General features: G+C 42.9%; 1 long non-coding RNA gene across 1 annotated transcript in view; it reads left to right on the forward strand.

Moving 5' to 3' along the window:
- Positions 1 to 798: 798 nt before the first annotated feature.
- Positions 799 to 23,785, forward strand: part of LOC102483379 (uncharacterized) — a 45,752-nt gene continuing 22,765 nt past the window's right edge. Inside the window, exons 1-3 of the long non-coding RNA XR_337402.2 lie at positions 799 to 932; positions 7,781 to 7,928; positions 22,228 to 22,395. This is a non-coding gene — a long non-coding RNA (uncharacterized LOC102483379). The remainder of the gene's footprint in view (positions 933 to 7,780; positions 7,929 to 22,227; positions 22,396 to 23,785) is intronic.

Consider the following 23,785-nt stretch of genomic DNA (forward strand, 5'->3'; position numbering starts at 1 on the left):
CTTTTTTTTTTTTTTTTTTGCTATAGGGCGCATTCTATCGCCAGAGAGAGACAGAAATCGAGAAATCACCCCCCAGGGGGGATGGCCACGCTGCAATCCCTCCTCCATTCTCCACTTGGGACCTTGAGCACGCATGCACAGGCGCCCCGCGTGAGTTTAAGCCACCAGGTCCGGGACTTGAACCGCGGTTGACTACATGAGAGTCCAGCGACATAGCCATTAGGTCACCTGCTGGTCCCTGGGGTACAGTTTTGAGGTGAGTTATCTGACCTAGTCATAGGGGACACTTCCCTCCTTAAAATTTTATCTTGCCTTTCCTCAAACCTTAATTCCTAATATATAAATAAAACATTGTTTTTCCTTTTTTTCCCTTTCCCGGGTGTTGTTTTTTACAACAGCGCGCCCTCCAGCGATTCTGGAATCCAAAGCAATAGGAAAAGGATTTGAACATCTCCGGGAACAGGACTCGAAATTAAAGACATGCCACTTTAGTAATAAAAACAAAATAAAAATCGTTAATCACTTCAGAGTGTGCCCCTAATTAGATTCGCTGGACACAAGGCAAGGCTTTCTGCAAATACGACTCTTAGATTCAAAAGCAGAGCCTAAAAGCCAGGTCCAAAAAAAGAGGTCACGACTCCGGAAGGACCGGGGTTACCCGAATTGCTCTGCAAGGGCGCTTCTCGAGACGTCTCTGATTGGGCCAGAATTGCCGCAATCCTGGCCACGTGACACAACCCCGCCCCACCCCCTAGATAAGCGGGGCCCGGCGCGCGCCCGCCGTCGTGTGCCCAGAGAGCTGCGCATGCGCGGTGGTAGTGTTGCGTTCGCGCCGGGATCTTGGGTGCTGGCGGCCTTCCGAAAGTTACCTGGTTCGTTCTTCCGCATCTTTCCTTCTGGGCAGGCTTGGCCGTCCCGACGGAAACTTGTCGGTGAGGTCTTTAGGACCCAATTTTTCTTTATTGTGCTTCACATTTTGTAATTCTCGCGTGATAATGAACAGAGCGTCTATAATTCAAATGTCGAGTTACTGTACTCTAAACCCCCCATTCATGAATGTCATTCAGCTATTCAGTAACTACTAATGGCGGATGTTCACGTTTTCAGTATCTCTAAGGTGGAAATGGGGGTTAGAAACAAGTGCAATTTTATTTCAAGTGCTGATTTTGGAGCACTTGAAATCACTTTACAACTCTCTTGTTTGTGCGCATTCTGAGTCAAGTTCATTATCTGGTGACTTGTGCTGTGAACTTTGCTTCTTGTCCCAGGAGCTAGTACACTATTCCTTGTCGTCCTGTTCCTGTTTTCCCTACCTGAAGTCAGAGTTGCGGAAACAGTCAAGTAGAACAAATCAGTTCTGGGAAATATTAGAGCAAGCAGCTACTCAGAAGGCAAGGGCTGAAAAATGACTGGCAGCCCACGTGTAAAATGCTAAAAAGCTTTAGCATAGGTAGGATTTCTTCTCTCCCAGAAGGAAAAAAACGGTCCCAGCGGGAAATTTTGTTAAGTTAGCTAGCAGGAGTAGGACTTAAATATTTCTTTTAGTTAGGACAACTGAATTGTAATTTGTTAGAGGTGTCTCAAACTACAAAGTAAAACCATCATTAATTTTTTTGTTTATTGTTGTAGGTGTGTGCATGGGGGGGGGACCAGCGTGTGATATCATCCCCGCTCCCCAGTTTGGCCACAAGGAAATCCCTTCTCCATCCCTTTTTCAGGATTTTGGACACGCATGGGTACAAGACTGGCATGATTTTCAAGCAGCTGGGTGTAGGACTTGAACTGTGGAATCGATCACGTGGGGTCCAGCACCTTAACCTCTAAGCCACCTGCCCACCTGCTGGCATTCAAATTAAATTTTTAAATTGGAATCACTAAGTCACCTTTCAGAAATATTTGCTTTAATTTAGGCAACAGGAAGGTTTCTTTTGAGCTGTGGAAGTAGAAGAGAACAACTGCATTCTTGCATACATAATTTTTATAAAACTATGAAAGGATGGGTACACATAGCTATAGGATTAGTAACTATAAGTATTTAACTTCAGTAAAGCTAGCACCAGTAGTTTCTCAGGCATTTTTTTTTTTTAGAATTATTTATTATTTTTTGTTGTTAGAGATTTTTTCTATAGGGTGGGTGTACTCACTGGAGAGATGGAGAAACAGAAAGTGAGAAATCACCCCCCCAGGGAGGATGGCCATGCTGCAGTCCCTTCTCTTCCATTATCCTCTCGGGATTTTTGGCATGCACACACATGGGCCAGGCATGAGTTTCAAGCTATCAGGTCTAGGCCTGAACCATAGTCAGCCACCTGGGAGTCCAGCGATGTAACCATTTTGCCATCTGATGGTCCTAGTTATTATTATTTTGGAGAGGTTTTCGCTATAGGGTGCGTGCGCTCACCAGACAGACAGAGAGAGACATAGAGACAATGAGAAATCACCCTCCTGGGGGGATGGGCATGCCGCACGCCCTTCTCCTCCCTTCTTGGGATCTTGGGCACGTACGCACACGCGCCCGGCGTGAGTTATAAGCCACCGAGTCCAGGACGTGAACTGCAGTCGACTACATGGGAGTCCAGTGAGATAGCCATTACGCTAACTGCTGGTTCCCAATAGTTATTATTATTTTTAAATTTGCTGCAGGGCACATGTGCTCACCAGAGAGAGACAGTGAGAGAGAGAGGGAAAGTGAGAAAGCAAGCTGCCAGGTCTAGAACTTGAACTGTGGTCGACGATGTGGAAGTCCAGAGCTTTAAACGTTGCGCCTCTGGCTGGGCCCTCTCAGGCATTTTCAGTGGCTTTTACAGTACAGTCACAAAATCGGGGAAAATAAAAGTCATTTACTTCATTTCAAAGTAAAAAATGAGAATAAACCTGAAGCCAAGATTTTTTGTTGGGTAAATAGCATTTCTCAGGAAAGGATTTTCCTTCCAACAACTTAAATATTTAGGAAAAGGTTTTTTTTTTTTCACCTTTCTTTTTTTTCTTGTGTGTTTTTAGCAATGTTTTGATGCTGGCACAGTATTCAAAAATAATTTTTAGGTGAAGTTGATAGTGAATTTATTTTCACAACCCATAGGACATTGAGAAGCTACTTGCTGAGAAAGGAGTAATTGCCATCTGGTCTATGTTATGAGGCCAAAGCTCTGCCCTGATCCCGTGAGAGACCTACTTTTCTTTTTGTGTCATCTGTTTTCCTTTCCACCTCTATTCTATAATAGCCTTAAGGTTGCTATTGGACTTCAGGGACAAACCAGAGGTCACATAATACAGTCTATCACGCAATGATGAAATATCAGTTCTGTGGCCTGTCTCTAAGGCTCTGTCCCTGCTGCTAAAATATCAAGGCTATGATAAAGGTTATGATCAAACACGTCAAAGTGTTGTAATGGTTATCAAACTTTCACTCCATAGATATTAGTCACCTTTTTTTTTTTAAAGAATTATTTATTTAATTTTTAATTTATTCATTCATTTATTTTAACTTGACCATAGAGACACACACAGACAGAGAGAAAGAGAGAAAGAGAGAGAGAGAGACAGAAAGTGAGAAAGCAAGCCACCAGTTCCAGCACTTGAACCGTGGTCAGCCATGTGGGAGTGTCCAGCACCTTAACCACCATGCCACCTGCTGGTCCCATTAGTCACCATTTTTAGTTAACAGGACCATAATTACTTTGCTTTCTTTCAGGTCTTCATGTATTCAAACTTTACAGGCTGTTTGCAATTAGATGAAGGAAAAAACAATGCAGAGTTATGTTCAAATCCTTGAGGCAATGAAGCTTATAGCTATGATCAAAGGCATAAAATGTAAATGATTACTTAACAAATGTTTCTTTTAAAAGAATTATTTAACTTTATGTATTTATTTATTTTAATTTGATCACAGAGGGACAGAGCGGAAGAGATTGAGAAAAAGTGAGAAAACAAGCCACCAGGTCCAGGACTCGACCTCAGTTGGTCATGTGAGAGTCCAGCATCCTTAACCGCTACGCCACCTGCCAGCCCCACAAACTTTTGAATATTTATATAAGGCACCCACATGGTAGGAAAACAAAGATAAATAATGTACAGCCCTGTCCCTTGAAGAACATAGTCTCAACACAAGACTAGAGCCAGGAGAGAAATGCCAGGCGATAGAATGGCTGGGCTGACAGTTTGTGCCCAGGAAGCTCAGAGAATGCCAGCACTTCGATTTGCTCACTTCAATAAAGGTCTACTCTTCTGATTTTTTCAGGGCTTGATTTTTTTTTTTTTTTTTTTTTTTTGCTATAGAGCGTGTGCGCTTGCCAGACAGACAGAGACAGAGAGACAGAAAGTGAGAAATCACCCCCTGGGGGGATGGCCACGCCGCAATCCCTTCTCCTCCATTCTCCTCTCGGGATCTTGGGCACACACACACACGTGCCCAGTGTGAGTTTAAGTCACCGGGTCCAGGACTCGAACTGCGGTCGACTAGGTGGGAGTCCAGCGACATAGCCATTACGCTAACTGCTGGTCCCTCAGAGCTTGATTTTGTTAATGCAAAGTTGATCACTCTGTGAGGGAAAGACTTGTGCCAGGAAAGCTCACTGGAGTCAGATGTCTAAACCAGAGTATCAATGTGCTAATTTATAGGGAGATTGTATACATATTTACATTGGCTGCACTATTTTGTTTCCATTTAAAAATTTATTTTAATTGCCAGAGAGTATGTGTGCTTGCCAGAGGAAGAGAGAGAACCCTCCCCTATAGGATGTTGTCATGCTGTAATCCTTTCCCCTTTCATTTCTGTCAGGATTTGGGGGGACATGTGTACATGTACCTGGAGTGTTTTTTTCTTTTTAAAAAATATTTAATTTTGTTTATTATTATTTTAATTATAGGACACATGCACTCACTAGACAGAGTGAGAAAGCAAGTTGTCAGGTTCATGACTTGAACCACCATTGGCCATGTGGGAGTCCAGCACCTTAACCACCATACCACCTGCTGACGCCACCTGGAGTGTTTTTTCAAGCTGCTCAGGGCCAGGATTTAGACAGTGGTTGGACCTGTGGGATCTGGTCTCAATGCATAGTGCTAAGCCACTGTGCTACAGGGTAGGCCTAACTACAGTATTCTGTAGTGTTCTAGATCATTCTTATCTAATAGAAATATAATATTGTTTACAAATGCAAGCCACAGAAGTATTTAAAAATCTCCAGTGGCCTTATTAAAAAAGAAACAGATAAAATGTATTCTTTTGGGGACCACTAAGTGGCTTAATAGTTAACTTCTCTGGACTCTCAAGCAGTCAACCACGGTTAAAGTCTGGTACCTAGTGATTTAAAACTCATGCTAGGTGCGTGTGTGTGCGTGCCCAAAATCCTGAGAGGAGAATGGAGAAGGGATTGTGGCATGGCCGTCCCCCCAGGGGATGATTTCTTGCTTTCTCTGTCTCTCTGGCAATCACATGTGCCCTATAGCAAAAATCTTTCTCTCTCAAAAAAAAAAAAAAAAAAAAAATTTCCCAGAGTGCTGACCAAAGAGAGACTGTGGGAGACTTCTTTTCCATTTTTCCTTTCCTTCAGGATTGTGGGTACACACATGCACCTGGTGTGTTTCTCAAGCTGTCGGGTCCAGAACTTGAACCATACAGTTGGCAATGTGGGATCCAGCTGCCTTACCCACCATGCCACTGACTAGCCCTTTAAAATTAATTTTGATGTATCTTATTTGATCCAAATTATCCAAAATATTGTAATTTCTACATTTAATCAATATAAAAATCAGTATTGAAATATTTTACTTTTTTTTCCATACAAAATCTTCAAAAGCTAGGATGGATTTTATACTTATAGTCCATCGCCATTCAGACTAAATACACAAGTACTCATGTTGGTAGTTCGGGGTCCTATCCCCTTTCCAGGAAAAAGGAAACTGAGAGGCCAACTTAATAACCAGAAAGCACTTTGGTGAGCATAGAGTTAGAGGGTGCTAGTTAATCTTTTTTTTTTTTTTTTTTTTGAGGTTTTGCTATGGGGTGTGGGCGCCCGCCAGAAAGACAGAGAGAGACAGAGAGACAGAAAGCGAGAAATGACCCCCCAGGGGGGATGGCTATGCTGCAATCCCTTCTCCTGCATTGTCCTCTTGGGATCTTGGGCATGCACGCACATATGCCCGGTGTGAGTTTAATCTACTAGGTCCGGGACTCGAACTATGGTTGACTACGTGGGAGTCCAGCGACAGAGCCATTATGTGAACTGCTGGTCCCAGAGGGTGCTAATTTATCTTGAGGGATATTTTTTCTTTCCTTTTTTTATAATTATTTTAATTAATTATTATTTAATTTGCTATAGGGCATGTGCACTCACCAGAGAGAGAGAGAGAGAGAGACAGGGAGAGAGAGAGAGAAAGTAAGCCATCAGGTCTGGGACTTGAATCGTGATTGACCATGTGGGAGTTCAGCACTTTAACCAACATGTCACCTACTGGTCTTATCTTTCTATTTTCTTTTTCAAAAATTAATTATTTAATTAATTATATTTATTTATTTACTGTTATTTTTAATTTGCTTAGTAAATTAATATTAATTTGACGAGAGAGAGAGAGAGAGGGAGGGAGGAAAGTGAGAAAGCAAGCCACCAGGTCCAAGACTCAAACCATGGTCGACCATGTGTGAGTCCAATGCTTTAAGCACCACGCCAGTTGCTTACCCCCCCCTTTTAAACATGTATATGCTTACCAGAGAGAGAGAGGGAGAGAGAGGCAAAATGACTCAGTACCCCTTATTATACATCTATTTTGAGAATATAAATTACAACCATATTATCAACAATTTGGAAAGCAGCGAAAAGGAAATTACACAATATTTAAAAATTTATATTAAATTTTTCTACAGTACATATTTTTAAGTAGTTGGAATAATAGACTACATATCCATAGTCTGTTAATTTTTTTCTTCATGTACATAAAAAAGTATTTCCCCACATTATTGGAAGTTGAAATGTAATAGAATTCCAAATAAGTAGAATTTCAGTTTGTGGATATGGCATAATTTGTCCAATTTTTTTTGCTATTTCTCTTTTTTATATAAATAACACTACAGTGAACAGCTTGACGTTTACTGTGCCTGCTTTTCCCTATTTTAGGATAGCTCTTTGAAAACATTTTCCAGAATTCTGGGGTAAAGTATTAATGTTTTTTATTTTTATTTATTTTTTAGTTGCTTGCCACAGACAGAGGAAGAGAGGGAAACTTAGAAATTACCCCCCAGGAGGGATGGCCATGTTGCAATCTCCTCTCCTCTGTTCTCCTTTTGGAATTCTGGATATGCATGCACATGTGCATAGTATGATTTTCTTTCTTTCTTTCTTTTGAGAATTATTTTATTCAACTTTATTTATTTATTTTTAATTTGACCAGAAAGGCACAGAGCGAGAGAAAGTGAGGGAAAATGAGAAAGCAAGCCACCAAGTCTGGGACTTGAACCAGGGTCAACCATGTGGAAGTCCAGTGCCCTTAACCACTGTGCCACCTGCTGGCCCCATCTAGCATGATTTTCAAGCTACCTCATCTGAAACTTGAACTGTGAAGTTGGCCATGTGGAATCTAGCTACCTTAATTTCTACATCACCTGCTGGCCCCTGTTTATGATTTTAATGTCAAATAGTTTTCCAAAAAAAAATTTATAAGCTATTATCAATGATAAGAGTAATAGCTTTACTGGGTATTATCTTTCTTAAAATAGTAACTTATTTAATAGACTGTTTCATTTATTTACTCCTTAAACATTAATTGAGCACCTATTATGTTCCAGGCAATGTTCTAAGAGCTTGGGACACAGCAGTGAATAAAACAGACAAAAACCCCTGGTCTCATGAGTTCTCCTGGGTGAAACAGCCAACCGGATAGATGCCGTATGTGTGCTAAAGGGAGACAGTAAGAGGACTATGAAGTGTCATGGGGTGAGTAGTGAAATTTATTTAGGGTGGCTAGTGAATGTCTCATTGGGTAGGCAACAAATGGTTTTAAATAAACGGTCTCAAATAGCTGGGACCACAGATGCATACCTGCACGCGGTTGCTTTCGGGTGAGTGGGAAATAAAATCCAGGCCCCCCATGTGGCCTCAACCTGTTGAGAATAGTATCCAGCTCTGGGTGGACCTGTAATATTATTTCATCCAGGAATAGGTTAGTGTTAAATAAAATGCATTATTATACGTATTTACTGTTCTTATTTTTCCGAAGTCTTAAGTTTTATCTCAAACACCAACAATCATTATTAAACAATATTGTAGTTTCTGAGTCTGTGGAATTTAAATACATTTTCCCGGAAAGAATAATCTATGCAAATGAACTGTGAATGGATATGGTGAACTTTTTTTTTTTCTTTTTTTTAAAGTTTTACTATAGGGCACATGAGGTTGCTAGAGGGAGAATAAGAAAGAGAGAGAGAAAGTGAGAAAGCACCCCGAGGGCTGGCTGCACCACAACCCCTTCTCCACCATTCTCTTGGGATTTTTATAGGGCGCACATGCATGTGTGCCTGGTGTGTTTTTAAGCCACCAGGTCCAAGAGTTGAACCACTTAGCCGGTCATGTGGTATCCACCTCCCTTAACCACCAGACTACAGGCTGGCCCTAAAATAATAGTTTTTATTAAAGGCAGAAATTAACGAGTAGGTTTATTTGGGGACAGCAGGTGGCATGGTGGTTAAGGTGCTGGATACTCCGGCATGGCAGACCATGTTTTGAGTCCCAGACCTGTGGCTTGCTTTCTCACTTTCTCTCTCTGTCTCTCTTTGGTCTAATTAAAATAAGTGAATGAATAAATAAAATTAAATAATTCTTTTTAAAAAATTAGGTTTATTTGCATTTCACTTCTGAATATAGTTGAATTGTTATGCTTTAAACTTTCTTTTTTTAGTTTAATGTATTTTAATAGCAACTTATAGGAACAGCACAGAAGACAGAAATTTTTAAAAACATGCTTGTGGGTGGTTAAGGTGGCTAGATTAGGAGGAAGGATTGAAGTGTGGCCATCCCCCAGGGGATGCTTTCTCACTTTCCCTCTGTCTTTTTCTCTCTCTCTGACAAGCATACGTACCTTATAGCAATTAAAAAAAAATTTTTTTTTGGAGATGTTTTTGCTGTATGGTTTGTGTGCTCATCAGAGACAGAGTCAGACAGAAGGCAAGAAATTACCCCCTGGGGGGATGGCCATGCCACAATCCCTTCTCCTCCATTTTCCTCTTGGGATTGGCGTGAGTTTAAGCCACCAGGTCCGGGACTCGAACTGCAGTTGACTACGTGGGAGTCCAGCAACATATCCATTACGCCAACTGCTGGTCCCCCCTGTAGCAAATTTTTAAAAATAATAAGAGGAAGAAAAATGTCGCACAGAAATGGAAATGGAAAAGGAAAAATTGCCAATACCTGATTTCTTTTTTTTTTTAATAAATTGAATACCATTTTAAACTTGTTATTTATTCATTCATTTTATTTTAATTTGAACAGAGAGAGACACACAGAAAGAGAGAGGGAAAGTAAGAAAACAAGCCACCAGGTCTGGGACTTGAACCATGGTCAGCCATGTGGGAGTATCTAGCACCCTAACCATCACACCACCTGCTGGTTGGTCCCAACAATACCTGGTATCTATTCTCAACCACTTTTCCACTCACAGTCATATACTTAGGTACTTTTTAACCCTATGGAAAAAATATCTGACATTCATAGCAACCATTAACGGGAGGAAGAGAAAATATTTTTTTCTGTGAGAATGAAATGTTTCCCATCATAGCATTTTTTTTTTGAGAGTTTTTTGCTATAGGGCATGTGCACTTGCCAGAAAGACAAAGAGACATAGAAAGAAAGCAAGAAGTCACCTCCCAAGGGGGATGGCCATGCCACAATCTCTTCTCCATTCTCCTCCTGGGATCTTGGGCATGCACACACACGCACCTGGCGTGATTTTAAGCCACTGGGTCTGGGGCTCTAACCGAGGTTGACTTCATGGGAATCCAGTGACATAGCCATTACACTAACTGTTGGTCTCCCATCATAGCATATTTTTAGGCATGTTCTCCACCTATATAGCTAGCTAGCTGTATGTTCAAATGTGTATTGTTGCACTGGGCATGGATAACACAAAGGCAGGTGTCTTCAAAAATGCCAACCAGAGGTGGCAGGTGGCATGGTGGTTAAGGTGCTGGACTCCCACATGGCTGACTGCAGTTCAAGTCCTGGACCTAGCAGTTCGTGTTTTCACTTTCTCTCTCTGTTTCTCTCTGGTCAAATTAAAAATGAATGAATGAATGAATAAAATATTTTTTTAATAAAAAAGAAAAAAGAGGCCACCCAGATAGGCCTCACTTGCCTCCAGGAAAGCACTAATAGCTGAGCTCTGGAAGCCAGATCTTTTTTGAAGTCCTGATTAATTTTTTCCATCAGATACAGGGAGGGAAGTTTCTGAATCACAAGTTCTGTGGACTTTTAACCACCAAGCACCACAGTACCAGACCCATTAATGATGGGATGCTTTCATTCCTCCAGTAGAGGGCGCACTCTTGCAAGGGGCTTTCATAGCCAGTTGCTTCCTATGTGCTTTACCACCTGTGAATCTGTAGGTGGTCTGCCTTGTTAGGAGCTGCAGTATAGAGATCTCACATCCTTCTTCAGCTGGAGCTCAAAATAATCCTCATGAGGGACTAGCGTTAGCATAATGGCTGTGTTGCTGGACTCCCATGTAGTCAACCGTGGTTCATGTCCTGGACCCGGTGGCTTAAAACTCACGCTGGGCGTGTGTACGTGTGTGCCCAAGATCCCGAGAGGAGAATGAAGGAGAAGGGATTGCAGCATGGCCATCCCCCCTAGGGGGTGATTTCTCACTTTCTGTCTCTCTGTCTCTGCCTGTCTGATGAGCGCACACGCCCTATTGCAAAAACCTCTCCAAAAAAATAAGAGAAAAACTCACACCAGGTGCGTGTGTGTGCGTGCCCAAGATCCCGAGAGGAGAACGAAGGAGAAGGGATTGTAGCGTGGCCATCCCCCCGGGGGGTGATTTCTCGCTTTCCGTCTCTCTGTCTCTCTCTCTCTTTCTGGCGAGTGCACACGCCCTATAGCAAAAAACCCTCCAAAAATGATAATCCTTATGACAAAGTGGAATATTTTAGTGTGGCAATTTATTTTATTTTGCTGTCACAGTGCTCTCACAGACAGAGAGAGGGAGAGAGAGGGAGAGAGAGGAAAGACACCCCTGCCCCCCAGTGGGGCATGATCACACCTCAATCCCATTTCCTTTCCTCCATTCTTCCTTCGGGTCAGGGTTCTGTGCATGCCAGCACACTCACCCATGTATGTTCCAAGCCGCTGACACGAGGACCCAACTAGCTCTCTTAACTGCTGAGCTACGGGACTGGCCTTGGTGTGGCTTATTCTTATCAACATTCTTAATGACCAAAAAATTAAGGATGTTTCTGTTACAATGAAGAGCAAAATTAAGGATGTATGCTTAAATAAACAAAGATCAATCATAGGAGAAACACAAAGGCTCTTTATTCTGAGCTGTGTATAGTAAGGGAGGCAGCCAACACCGCTTGCGTTTTGGAAGAGGCGTGGGGAGATTTATCAAAGGGAAGTAGAGGCATGGGAATGTTTGATAGTGGAAGAAAGGGAAGTGCTGTGCATAGGGAACCAGATCCCACATGGCCAACTGCAGTTTGAGTCCCAGCCCCAGTGGTTTGAGAGACATCTGGGTGTATGTGTATGCGAACCTCAAATTATGACTGGATTGCAATATGGCCACATTCCCACTGGAGGATGCTTGCTTGCTTTCTCTCTCTTTGAATAAGTACAAGTACCCTCTGACAATGGAAAAAAAATTAAAACGAGAACAAGAAAAATGGGAAGGTTTTAGCTGTGCCTTGACTAGAGGCCGTTGGCATTAAAGAAATTGCAGCTGGGTTAACTAGAAGTGGGGCATCATACCTGATTGGTTAGGGATATTTGACTTTCTCTGGTTAGTCCTATGTTAGAATGTTAGAAGTGGGGGAACCAGCAGTTAGCATAATGGCTATGTTGCTGAACTCCCATGTAGTCGACTGCGGTTCGAGTCCTGGACCCGGTGGCTTAAACTCACGCTGGGCGCGTGTGCGTGCATGTCCAAGATCCCGAGAGGAGAACGGAGAAGGGATTGCAGCGTGGCCATCCTCCCCCTGGGGGGCGATTTCTCACTTTCTGTCTCTCTGTCTCTCTGGTGAGCACACGTGCCCTGTAGCAAATGTATGTCTGGCGAGTGTATTCTCCCTATTGCGAAAAAAAACAAAAAAAAAAAAAAAAAAAAAAAAAAAAAAGAAAAGAAAAAAGAGAGAGAGAATGTTAGAAGTGGGGACCAAAAGCAGGGCAGCTGCTGTTATCAATTAAGTCCTGGCCATTTTGGGCTACTAATTTCCAAGGTTATTGTTTAGCTTCCTGGAACTCTTGCTTCCTGGAAGTCTGATTTATAGTAAACTGGTTTTCTGGGCTATTTGTTATAGATAAATAGTTTGTCTCCTGGGGCCAGCAGGTGGCATGGTGGTTAAGGTGCTGGACACTCCCACATGGCTGACCATGGTTCAAGTCCTGGTAGCTTGTTTTCTCACTTTCTCTCTTTCTGTCTCTCTCTGTCAAATTAAAATAAAATGAATGAATAAATGAAATTTAATAAATTAAAAAAAATAGTTTGTCTCCTGGGCAGGTTACTGCCCTTCATGGTGAGTCAAAGTTCTATTTTTATACAATCTGGTTGTCATTTATATACTCCATCTCTCAGCCACTAAAATGGAAGGTTGTTTTGGAGGTTCTGACCAATGCAATAAGATAATAAATAAATAAATAAATAAATAAATAATTTAAATTCTAGAGGAAAAACAGATGATGCAATCTTTATGTTCAGTAAAAGTATTTGAAGTAATGAAATAGTTCAGAAAAAAATGCCCCATAATTCTAGAAAAAATTAGGTAGAAAATATATAGAAAAAAATCCCCGTTCATTATATCAACACGTAAAATTCATAGGAATAGTCTTTTTATTTTTAGAATTATTTAATTTTAAATTTTTTAATTTATTATTATTATTTTTAAATTGTACCAGACAGAGAGAGAGAAAGGGAAAGTGAAAAAGCGAGCCATTGGGCTTGGGACTTGAACAATGGTCAGCCATGTGGGAGTTCAGTGCCTTAACCACTATGCAACCAACCAGCCCTGATAGGCATAGTCTTTTTTTTCCTTCATTAAAATTTTTTTTCTATTACATTTCATCAGCTATATCTTTACAGTGTATAACATTTCTTTTTCTAACATGATTACCATGCATATCAGTCAAGACAAAGACACTATACACATCATCAGCAAATAGCTTTTCTTTTTTTTTCCAGATTCTTTTTCTTATTTTTATTTATTTATTTATTTTTAAGAGAATTATTTTATTTAACTTTATTGATTCATTTTAATTTGACCAGAGAGGGGCAGAAAGAGAGAGAGAGACAGAGGGAAAGCAAGAAAGCAAGTCGCCAGGTCTGGGACTCCAACCACAGTCAGCCATGTGGGAGGCCATTGCCTTTACCTATCATGTCACCTGCTGGCCCCTTATTTGATTTTTCTTCTTAGTTTTTAAACGTTTGATCTCTATACATCATTTGGCTTGTAAAGAAAATTTACTCAGCACGAAATACTTCTCAGACCAGTCTAGTTAACAGGTAATGAGCCATTTCTGTGTCCCACAAATGTCACATCGGCATAGTCTAATGAGAAGTATGTTTGATCTGTATCATCACAGCATCGAACTATTACCAGAGACAAGAAAATTAGAAACATCCTTTAAAAAAAATATCCTTAATTCTTCATTATTGAGTAACACAGACTAAATCAATTTTAAAATTCAGTATAATTCCTATCTAAATTTCTGCTGGAAGATTTTTGTTTTTTTGTTTGTTTGTTTGGAGAAGTTTTCGCTATAGGGCGTGTGCGCTCGCCAGACAGAGAGAGACATAGAGACAGAAAGCGAGAAATCACCCCCCCAGGGGGGATAGCCACGCCGCAATCCCTTCTCCTCCATTCTCCTCTCGGGATCTTGGGCACACATGCACACGCACCTGGCGTGAGTTTAAGCCACTGGGTCCGGGACGTGAACCGCGTTCGACTACATGGGAGTCCAGTGACATAGCCATTACGCTAACTGCTGGTCCCTCTGCTGAAAGTTTTTGACGGGAGAATTGGAAATTGTTTCTAAGTAATTAACAGAAAAGAGCAAGACAGATTTATTTATTTAATAAATATTTATTGATTTCCATGTTCCAAGGTCTAAGATACATGTAGGGAATAAAAATAGTATCCTGGGACCAGCAGATGGCATAATGGTTATGTTGCTGGACTCCCATGTAGTTGACGTGGTTTGAGTCCTGGACCTGGAGGCTTATAACTCACACCAGACGCGTCTTCATGCATACCTAAAATCCTGAGAGGAATATGGACAAGAAGGGATTGAAGCATGGTCTTCCCCCCAGGGGGTGATTTCTCACTTTCTGTCTCTGTCTCTCTCTGCTCTCTGGTGAGCACATGTGTCCTATAGCAAAAATCTCTCTAAAAAGAAAAATAGTATCCTTCCCTCATTGCAAGGGTCATGGCTGAGGCTCCATACAAAATACAGATTAATGAGAGAAAAGAATACAAACTGTTAGAAAGCACATGCACATGAGGGGGTGGGTAGAGAGGGAGGGATAGGAAAAGCATCCCGCACCCCTGGTAAGGTCTCCTCACACTCCAGTCCTCGTCCCCGGCCCTCCATCTCCGGCTCCTGTGCACTCATGCATGCAAGGCCACCTGGGATTCAAGCTGTGCTTCCTATATGGCTGCCAGCACTGCAGGGCACTGGAATTACTGCTGTGCCAGGGCGGCTGGACGTAATATAAGGTTCGTGACACAAGAGCCACACCAGAAGGGCCAAGCACATGGATAGAGGATCAGAAATTCCAGCCCCAGGACCAGGAGATGGTGTAATGGTTACAATGCTGGACTTCCATGTAGCTGACTGCAGTTCAAGTCCCAGACCTGTTGGCTTAGAACTCATGCCACGCACATGTGCGTGCGTGCCCAAGATCCTGAGCTGAGAATGGAGAAGAAGGGATTGTGGCATGGCCATCCTCCCTGGAGGGTGATTTCTCACTTTCTGTCTCTCCATCTCTCTGGCGAGTGCACTCATGCTATAGCAAAAAAGTCTCTCTTAAAAAAAAGAAAAAAAAAAAGAAGCTTCAGCCCCACTTCTCCTCCTCATGCCTCCAATCTTGACCTCCTTGGAGGAGAGGGGGACTCAAGACATGGTCAATGATCCATTTAATTATGCCTGTGTACTGTTCCGGACGGTACACAACACTGATAATGATAGAGCTCTATTACATTGGTGGTTCGTGTATTTACTATACTCTTTTTATTGTTACTGTTGTTTTCTTTTAATGTGCTAGAGGGTATGTGTGCTCACCAGAGAGAGTCAGAGAAAGAAAGAGGGGGGAAGGAAAGAAAGCACCCCACCAGGACCAGCAGGTGGTGTGGTGGTTGGGGGTTCTAGACTCCCACATGGCTGACTGTAGTTCGAGTCCTGAACCTAGCGGCTTTCTTTTTTCCTTTTCTTCGCTCTCCTTTTTCTCTCTTTCTCACTCTCTTACTCTGTCCATCTCTGGTCAAATTTAAACAAACAAACAAACAAATAAATAAATAAATACAATAAATAAAGTTCAATAAAATAATTCTTTAAACAAAGAAAGAAAGGAAGCACCCCACCATCGGGGATGGCCACACTGCAGCCCCTTCTCTACTCTCCTCTTTGGGTTTTGGGCATGCGCATACACCCACCTGGTGTGCTTTTCAAGCTGCCAGGTCCAGGACACAAACTGCGCCATCAAACTGCCATGTGGGATCCAGCCACTTAACCACCATCCCCCAGCTGGCTCTTTGTTGTTATTTTAGAAAGTACTTTTTATACTTCCATTTTAAAAAGTTTTCTGTAGAACAGTATACTGTTAGGGCAGCAGCAGCCTCATACACCTTGTGTTTAGCAAATCTCTTGATTACATCAGTTTCTCTTGTGATTCATATAAGCTTGTGCTGCTTTGCTTATCATGGCCTCTGCATGGGGACAAGATGTGGGAGATTGTGGTACTGATGATCCTGACCCTGTATGAGCCTAAGCTAATGTGTGTGTTTGTGCCTTTTAAAAAATATTATTATTTAATTTTTAAAATTTATTTATTTATTTATTTTGCTATAAAGTATGTGTGCTCACTGGACAAACAGAGAGCAAGAGAGAAAGAGAGAAAAGGAAAGTGAGAAAGCAAGCTGCCAGGTCTGGGACTTGAACTGTGGTCTGCCATGTAGAAGTCCAGCACCTTTACCACTATGCTACCTGCTAGTCCCATGTGCCTTTGTTTTTAACAAAAAAGTTTAAAAGTTAAAAATAGAAAGAAACTCATAGTACAAAGATATGAAGGAAGAAAACTTTGTACAGTCATACAGTGTGTTTTTGTTGTTGTTGTTGTCATGGGACATGTGTACTCACCAGAGAGACAGAGAGAGACAAAAGGAGAGAGAAAGTGAGAACTCATCCCCCAGGGGGATGGCCACACCACAATTCCTTCTCCTCCACTCTCCTCCTGGGATTTTGGGCACACGTGCATGTCCAGTGTGTTTCATGTCACCAGGTCCAGGACTCAAACCAGGGTCGTCTATGTGGAGTCCAGCGCCTTAACTACCATGCCACCTGCTGGTCTCACAATGTGTTTGTTTTAAGCTAAGTATTACTATAAAAGTGTTGAAAAGTTTAAAATATTTAAAAGCTTATAATGTAACAAACTTGTGACCAGCAGGTGGCATACTGGTTACATGGTTGGAACTCTCATGTAGTTGACCATGGTTCGAGTGCCAGACTCAGTGGCTTAAAACTCATGCCAGGCATGTATGCGTGTGTGCCCAAAATCCTAGGAGGAGAAGGGATTGCGGCATGGCCATCCCCCCTTGGGGAGTGATTTCTTGATTTCTGTCTCTCTCTGTCATAGCAAAAATCTCTCTGAAAAAATAATGTAACAAGCTTACTGTTCAGTAAGGTTAATTTATTGTTGAAGACAAACTTTTAAGTAAATTTAGTGTAGCCTAAGTGTACAGTATTTATGAAGTCTAGAGTAGAGCACATTAATGTCAGCGGCCTTCGCATTCACTCACCTCTCACCGACTGCCTCACCCAGAGCGACTTCCAGCCCCGCAAGTGCTTTCATGGTAAGTGCCCTATACGGGTGCACTATTTATAAAATCTTCTGCAACGAAGTTTTACAGTACCTCGGCTATGTTTCGATACACAGCCATTTACCATCGTGTTACAGCCACCTACGGTATTTGGAACAGTAACACGCTGTATAGGTCTGTAGCGGAGCAGCAAGAGGCTAGACCGCCCAGCTTCGCTGTGCAGGAGGCTAGAGCATGGATGGAGTAAGCACGCGTGCTCCTGCTGCTGGTGCGTTTCTCAGAACGAAGCCCTGTAGCTCAGTGACCTGTGACTGTACTTTGTTGCAGCAGCCCTAGGAAATCTCTCTGTTTTTGCTCACACTTTCCCTCTGCCTGGAATGTGCCCCTTCTCTGCTCATCAAGATCCTACCTGTGCTTTGCTGCAGTGACCACTCCCCAGGGGGTGCTTCCCTCCCTCCCCCTCTTTCTGGCAAGTGCACGCTCTCTGACAAAACAAAACAAAACAAAACAAAACATCCCTCCCCATCCTCAGGCAGTTTTTTTTTTTTTCCTTTTTGGAGAGGTTTTCGCTATAGGGCGTGAGCCTTGCCAGAAAGACAGAGAGATAAGGAGAGAAATCACCCCCTGGGGGGATGACCACACCTCAATCCCTTCTCCCCCATTCTCCTCTTGGGATCTTGGGCACGCATGCACACGTGCCCAGCGTGAGTTTAAGCCACCGGGTCCAGGACTCAAACCACGGTCGATTACATGGGAGTCCAGTGACATAGCCATTACGCTAACTGCTGGCAGTTTCTTTTATGGACCCCTCTGGATGGTCTTTCTCTTGAACATCTAAAGGCTTGTCAAGAGCTCCCTCGTAATCCCGGGCATTGTTCATCTCTTACCATGCTCCTCCTGTCCCCAGAAAAGGGAGAGATTGTCTTTGCACCGCCCACCTTCTGCAGGAATGTCTTGTCTAGAATACTCATTTAGGTCTCTACAATCCCCTTAGTTGTGATTAGCTGCCTCATTACAGAAATGCAAGAAGGGGAAGTTCTCAAGTACAGCTTAAAAAGGGCTAGAGTTTACTTTTCTGGAGGTATCCCTTAAACACACACTGAAGCAAAAAGTTCTCTAGAGGCATTTTAATATGTCAAGGAAGGAGAAAAATACGTTGTGTAAGGTATTTTATAAGAGAATACAGTAAAATCCCCGATACTGTGCATATGTAATTGATATATTACTAATTCAGATTAAAGTGTGTAGTGCAAAAGACTCCCTGATATCCACATTGATGCTAGCTGAATTTTTAAAAAAAATTTTCTTTAATTATTTTATTTATCTTTATCCATTTATTTATTTATTTTTATTTGACCATAGAGGGATAGAATGAGAGAGAAAGTGAGAAAGCAAGCTGCCAGGTCTGGGACTCGAACCAAGGTCAGCCATGTGGGAGTCCAGCACCTTTAACCACCACACTACCTGCCGGCCCCAATGCTAGCTGAATTTTAAGAAAATATTCTGTAACAAATCTATTTATTCTGTGGACACTTTTTGAGGGGGGAGGATTTTTGGTATAGAGAGCATGCCGGAGAGACAGAGAGAGACAGAGATACACAAAGCAAAAATCATCCCCGGGGAGATGACGCCATGGCAATTCCTGCTCTTCCATTTTCCTCCTAGAATTTTAGGCATGCACAGATGGGCGCCTGGCCGCCAGGTCCCAGCTAGGTCCAGGACTGGAACTGAGTCCAGCACCTTAACCACTATGCCACCTGCTGGCCTCTGTGTACACTGTTTTTTTTTTTTTTTTTTTTTTTTTTTTTTTAGAGTTAGGGTGCGTGCGCTCACCAGACAGAGAGAGACATAGAGACAGAAAGCGAGAAATCACCCCCCAGGGGGGATGGTCACGCCGCAATCCCTTCTCCTCCATTCTCCTCTTGGGATCTTGGGCACGCAAGCACACGCGCCCGGCGTGAGATTTTTAAGCCACCGGGTCCGGGACACGAACTGCGGTCGACTACGTGGGAGTCCAGCGACATAGCCATTACGCTAACTGCTGGTTCCCTGTGTACACTGTTTTAAAAGTCACTATACATAGGGCTGGCAGGTGGTGTGGTGGTTATGGGTGCTGGACTCTCACATGGCCAACCACAGTTTGAGCCCCGGACTTGGTGGCTTGCTTTCTCACTTTCCTCTCTCTCGGTCTCTTGCTCTCTCTCTATGTCCCTCGCTAGTCAATTAAATAAATAAATAGATAAAGCTAAATAGAATAATTTAAAAAAGAAATCAGTATATAAGGGGTCAGCGGGTAGCATTTTGGTTAAAGGCACTGGATTCCCACATAGCTGACTGTGGTTGGAGTCTTGAACCTGGCCTCTTGAAAATCACAACAAATAAGTACGTAAGTATATCTGCGTGTGAATTATATATTTAAGTCAGTATACTAAATGACCCTTGGCTGAGGCTAAGAAGAAAAGAACTCATCATGTTCTATAGAGAGCAGAGGCCGGATAATATTGAAACATGACAGGAAGAGATAAAACCAGGATCTCTGAAGCTCGGTTTCTTAAACTCTAAGTGCTCAACTAAAGTAACTTCTAAGATTTCAAATTAGGGTGTAACACATTTTGGTTCATTAGGAAAACAGCATGAGGACTAAATATTCTTGTTTTTCATAAGTACTTTAGGAAAAGTTGAGATACTAGTCTGTGTACAGAGTTTTCTTTGTAAAATTTCAGGAGTCAGGGGCCAGCAGGTGGCTTGGCGGTTAAGGCTGTTGGACTCCCACATGGCCGACTGCAGTTCGAGTCTTGGACCTGGTGGCTTGCTTTCTCACTTTTCTTCTCTCTTTCTCTCTCACTCTTACTCTATCCCTCTCTGGTCAAATTTAAATAAACAAATAAATTTTAAAAAAGCTAAAATAAAACAATTCTTTAAAAAAATTCAAGAATCATTGTAGGAGTAATGAACATTATGTTTAAAATTGTATTCTTCTAAATTTGTCAGTGTTGACAAAGGGAGAGCATTTGTTTTCTCTTTGACGTATAAGCTATTGTTTTAGTTATCTGAAGGAATTACAGCCCTTAAGAGTTGTAATGTGGGGGCCGTCAGGTGAGGTGGTAGTTAAGGGGCTGGACTCCCACATGGACCCCCACGTGGTCGGCTGTGTTTTGAGTCTTGGACCCGGAGGTTTGAAACTCATGCTGGGTGTGGGTGTGCCCCAAATCCCAAGAGGAGAATGGAGTAGAAGGGATTGTGATGTGGCCAATCTCCTTGGTGTACGTGGGGTGATTTCTCACTTTCTCTCTCCCTGTCTCTCTAGTGAGCACATGTACCCCATAGCGAAAATTTCTCTAAAAAAAAAAAAAAAAAACGGTGTAATCTGAGGGACTGGCAAGTGGTGTGATGGCTAAGGAGATGGACTCCCACATGGCTGATCATGGTTTAAATCCTGGACCTGGTGGCTTTTTTTTTTTTTTTTTTTTCATTTTCCTCTCTTTGTCTGTCTCTCTCTCTCTGGTCAAATTTAACAAATAATAATGATGAATAAGATAAAATAAAATAAAATAAAATAAAACTTAAAAAAAGTTGCAACTTGGGGCCAGCAGGTGGTGCAGTGGTTAACGTGCTGGACTCTCACCCAGCTGGCTGTGTGGTTCAAACCCAGACTTGGTGGCTTGGAATCCACTGTGTGTGTGTGTGTGTGTGTGTGTGTGTGTGTGTGCGCACGCCCAAAATCCCAAGAGGAGACTGTAGGAGAAGGGATTGCAGTGTGGTCATTTTCCCAGGGGGCGGTGTGTGTGTGTGTGTGTGTGTGTGTGTGGTGTGTTGATTTCTCACTCTCCATCTCTCTGTCTCTCTCTATTGAACACACATGCCCTATGACAAAAAGTAAAGTTGTAATCATGGGGCCAGCAGGTAGTGTGGAGGTTAAGGTGCTGGATCCCACATGTCTAGCTGTGCTTTTTTAAAAAGAATTATTTTATTTAACTTTATTTATTTATTTTTATTTGACCAGAGAGGGACAGAGTGAGGTATGGAGGGTTAGGGGGAGTAAGAAAGCAAGCCACTGAATCCAGGACTCGAACCATGGTCGGCCATGTGGAAGTCCAGCACCCTTAACTACCACTCCACCTGCCAATCCCTGAGCTGTACTATTATTCTCATGGACCCAGCAGCTTCAAAGTCACATCAGGTACACAGGGGTGCATGCCTAAAACCCTGAGAGGAGAGTGGAGGAGAAGGGATTATGGCATGGCCTTCTCCCTGGGGGGTGATTTCTCACTCTCTCCTTCTGTGGTGAGCACACACACCCTATAGCAAAAAATTAAAAAAAAATTACAATTATAATTCCTTAAGAATGTCTGACAAGGGAACCAGCAGTTAGCGTAATGGCTATGTCGCTGGACTCCCATGTAGTCGACCGCGGTTCGTGTCCTGGACCCGGTGGCTTAAATCTCACGCCGGGCGCGTGTGTGTGCGTGCCCAAGATCCCGAGAGGAGAATGGAGGAGAAGGGATTGCGGCGTGACCATCCCCCCTGGGGGGTGATTTCTCGCTTTCTGTCTCTATGTCTCTCTCTGTCTGTCTGGCGAGCGCACGCGCCCTACAGTGAAAATCTCTCAAAAAAAAAAAAAATTAAAAAAAAAAAAAAAAGAATGTCTGACAAGTACCTTGCTGCAAAAAAGAAGGGTGTGAATACTTATAATCAACAAGACACTGTCCAAAATACCTCTGTCTTTCCTATTTTCTTTCTTTCCACTGGAAAACTCTTCCCAAAACAAAAATAATACCGGCAGGCTCTGTGACACAATGATGGAGCTGGTCAAGAAAAGCTGGATCCCACATGGCGACCTCAGTTCGAATCCCTGGCCTGGTCAGTGTGAAACACGCAGGGCATGCACACGAGTGCCCGCGATCTGAAAAGGACTGGAGGAAGGGGACTGTGTGTGGCTAGAACCTGTGCAGGGTGTCCATCTCTCTGTCTCTCTTACCCTCATTGTGCTTGTGCAGGTGCACAATAAAGAAGAGAAAAAAGAAAAAGAAAAGAAAAAAAAGCCGACCACTGGGAACTGCTATCACAGAGTGAGGCCTCGCAGCAAACCTTCACAGCGGCTCCTCCGTTAGCACGCAGTGAAAGGCCATGGCCGCAGGGCGACAGCCAGTTCTCTGCCTGCAAAGGTATGGCCCATTTTCCATCATTTGTCAGGCTCCGCTCTCTCCTACCAAGACTTAACTTGTTTTGTTTTGATTTTGTGGGGGACGTGCATGCTCCTCAGAGAGAGAGGGGGAGGAGAAAGCACCCCTTGGGGCACAGTCACACTGCAGCCCCTCCATCTCTCTTCCTCCCGGATACTGGCACACTGCACAGGCACTCAGCGTGTTTCTCGGGCCGCTGTGGGCTCTGGGGATCTGCCTGCCTTAACTAGCCAGACTTAACTTGTTTGTAACAATTTAAGGAGTCATAGTAAAATTGCATTGTTAACTTGCCATCAACGCTGGAGTGGTGGTCCCCATTATAAGGAAATTAGCCTCTAGATTTAATTTTGGGATATGTTGTTTACTTAAAGGTAAATATATTTCAGTGAAAACCTGATAGTTATTAGCAACCAGAAATAGTTCATGCAATTTTATAGCACAAATGTGATAATAATGTGAAATGTAATGATTCAAACGCTGAGATTCAGGCTTAACAGGATGGTCAAAGTACTAAGAGATGAAATGAATATTCTTGCATTCATTTCCTGTAGTTGCTACAACAAATGACCACAGATGTGTCTACTTAAAACAATACAAATACTTAATGTTTTGCCAGTTTTGGAGGTCAGAGGTCTGAATGTGGTCTTAGGGCTTAAATTCGGGGCATCTGTAGGGCTGCCTTCCTTCTGGAGTCTGGGAGGAGAATCTGCCTTTTCCAGCTTCTAGATGCTGCCCTCTTCCCTCGGCTCCTGGCCCCTTGTCTTCAAAGCCTGCCATCGCCATCGCACCACTCTGCCCTTCGCTCGTCACATCTTTGATCCTGACTTGCCCCTCTCTCTCTTTTACTTATAAGGAACTTTGTGATTACCCTCATCTCAAAATCCGTAACTTAATCAGAACCGCCGAACCCCTTTGTCACGTAGAGCAGCATATTCCCAGGATCTAGGAAGTAGGATGCAAACTTCTTGGGTGAAGGGGCAATTATTCTGCCTGCCACAGTTCCTTCAAATCCGTGTTTGGGCTGGTTGGTGGTGTGATAGATAAGATGACTGACTGGATCTCGCATGGCCAGTGGCGTAACTCGAGTCCCAGACAGGCGGCTTGAAAATACACCGAGTGTGGGGCCGCAGGCAGCATGGTGGTTGGGGGCACTGGACTCCTACATGGCCGACCAAGGTTTGAATCCTGGACCCGGAGGCTTGTTTTCTCACTGCCCCTCCCCCCTGTGTCCCTCTAAATAAATGAATAAGGCTTAAAAAGAAGGGAAGAAAGAAAGAAAGCATGCCATGTGCTTGTGCTTGCACGTCCAAAATCCTGAAAGGAGAATGAAGGATTGAAGGGTGGCCATGCCCCCTGGGGGGGGGGGGCTTTC

The sequence above is a fragment of the Tupaia chinensis genome, unplaced genomic scaffold, assembly GCF_000334495.1.
Source record: "Tupaia chinensis unplaced genomic scaffold, TupChi_1.0 Scaffold145814_1, whole genome shotgun sequence".
Taxonomy (NCBI): Eukaryota; Metazoa; Chordata; class Mammalia; order Scandentia; family Tupaiidae; genus Tupaia; species Tupaia belangeri.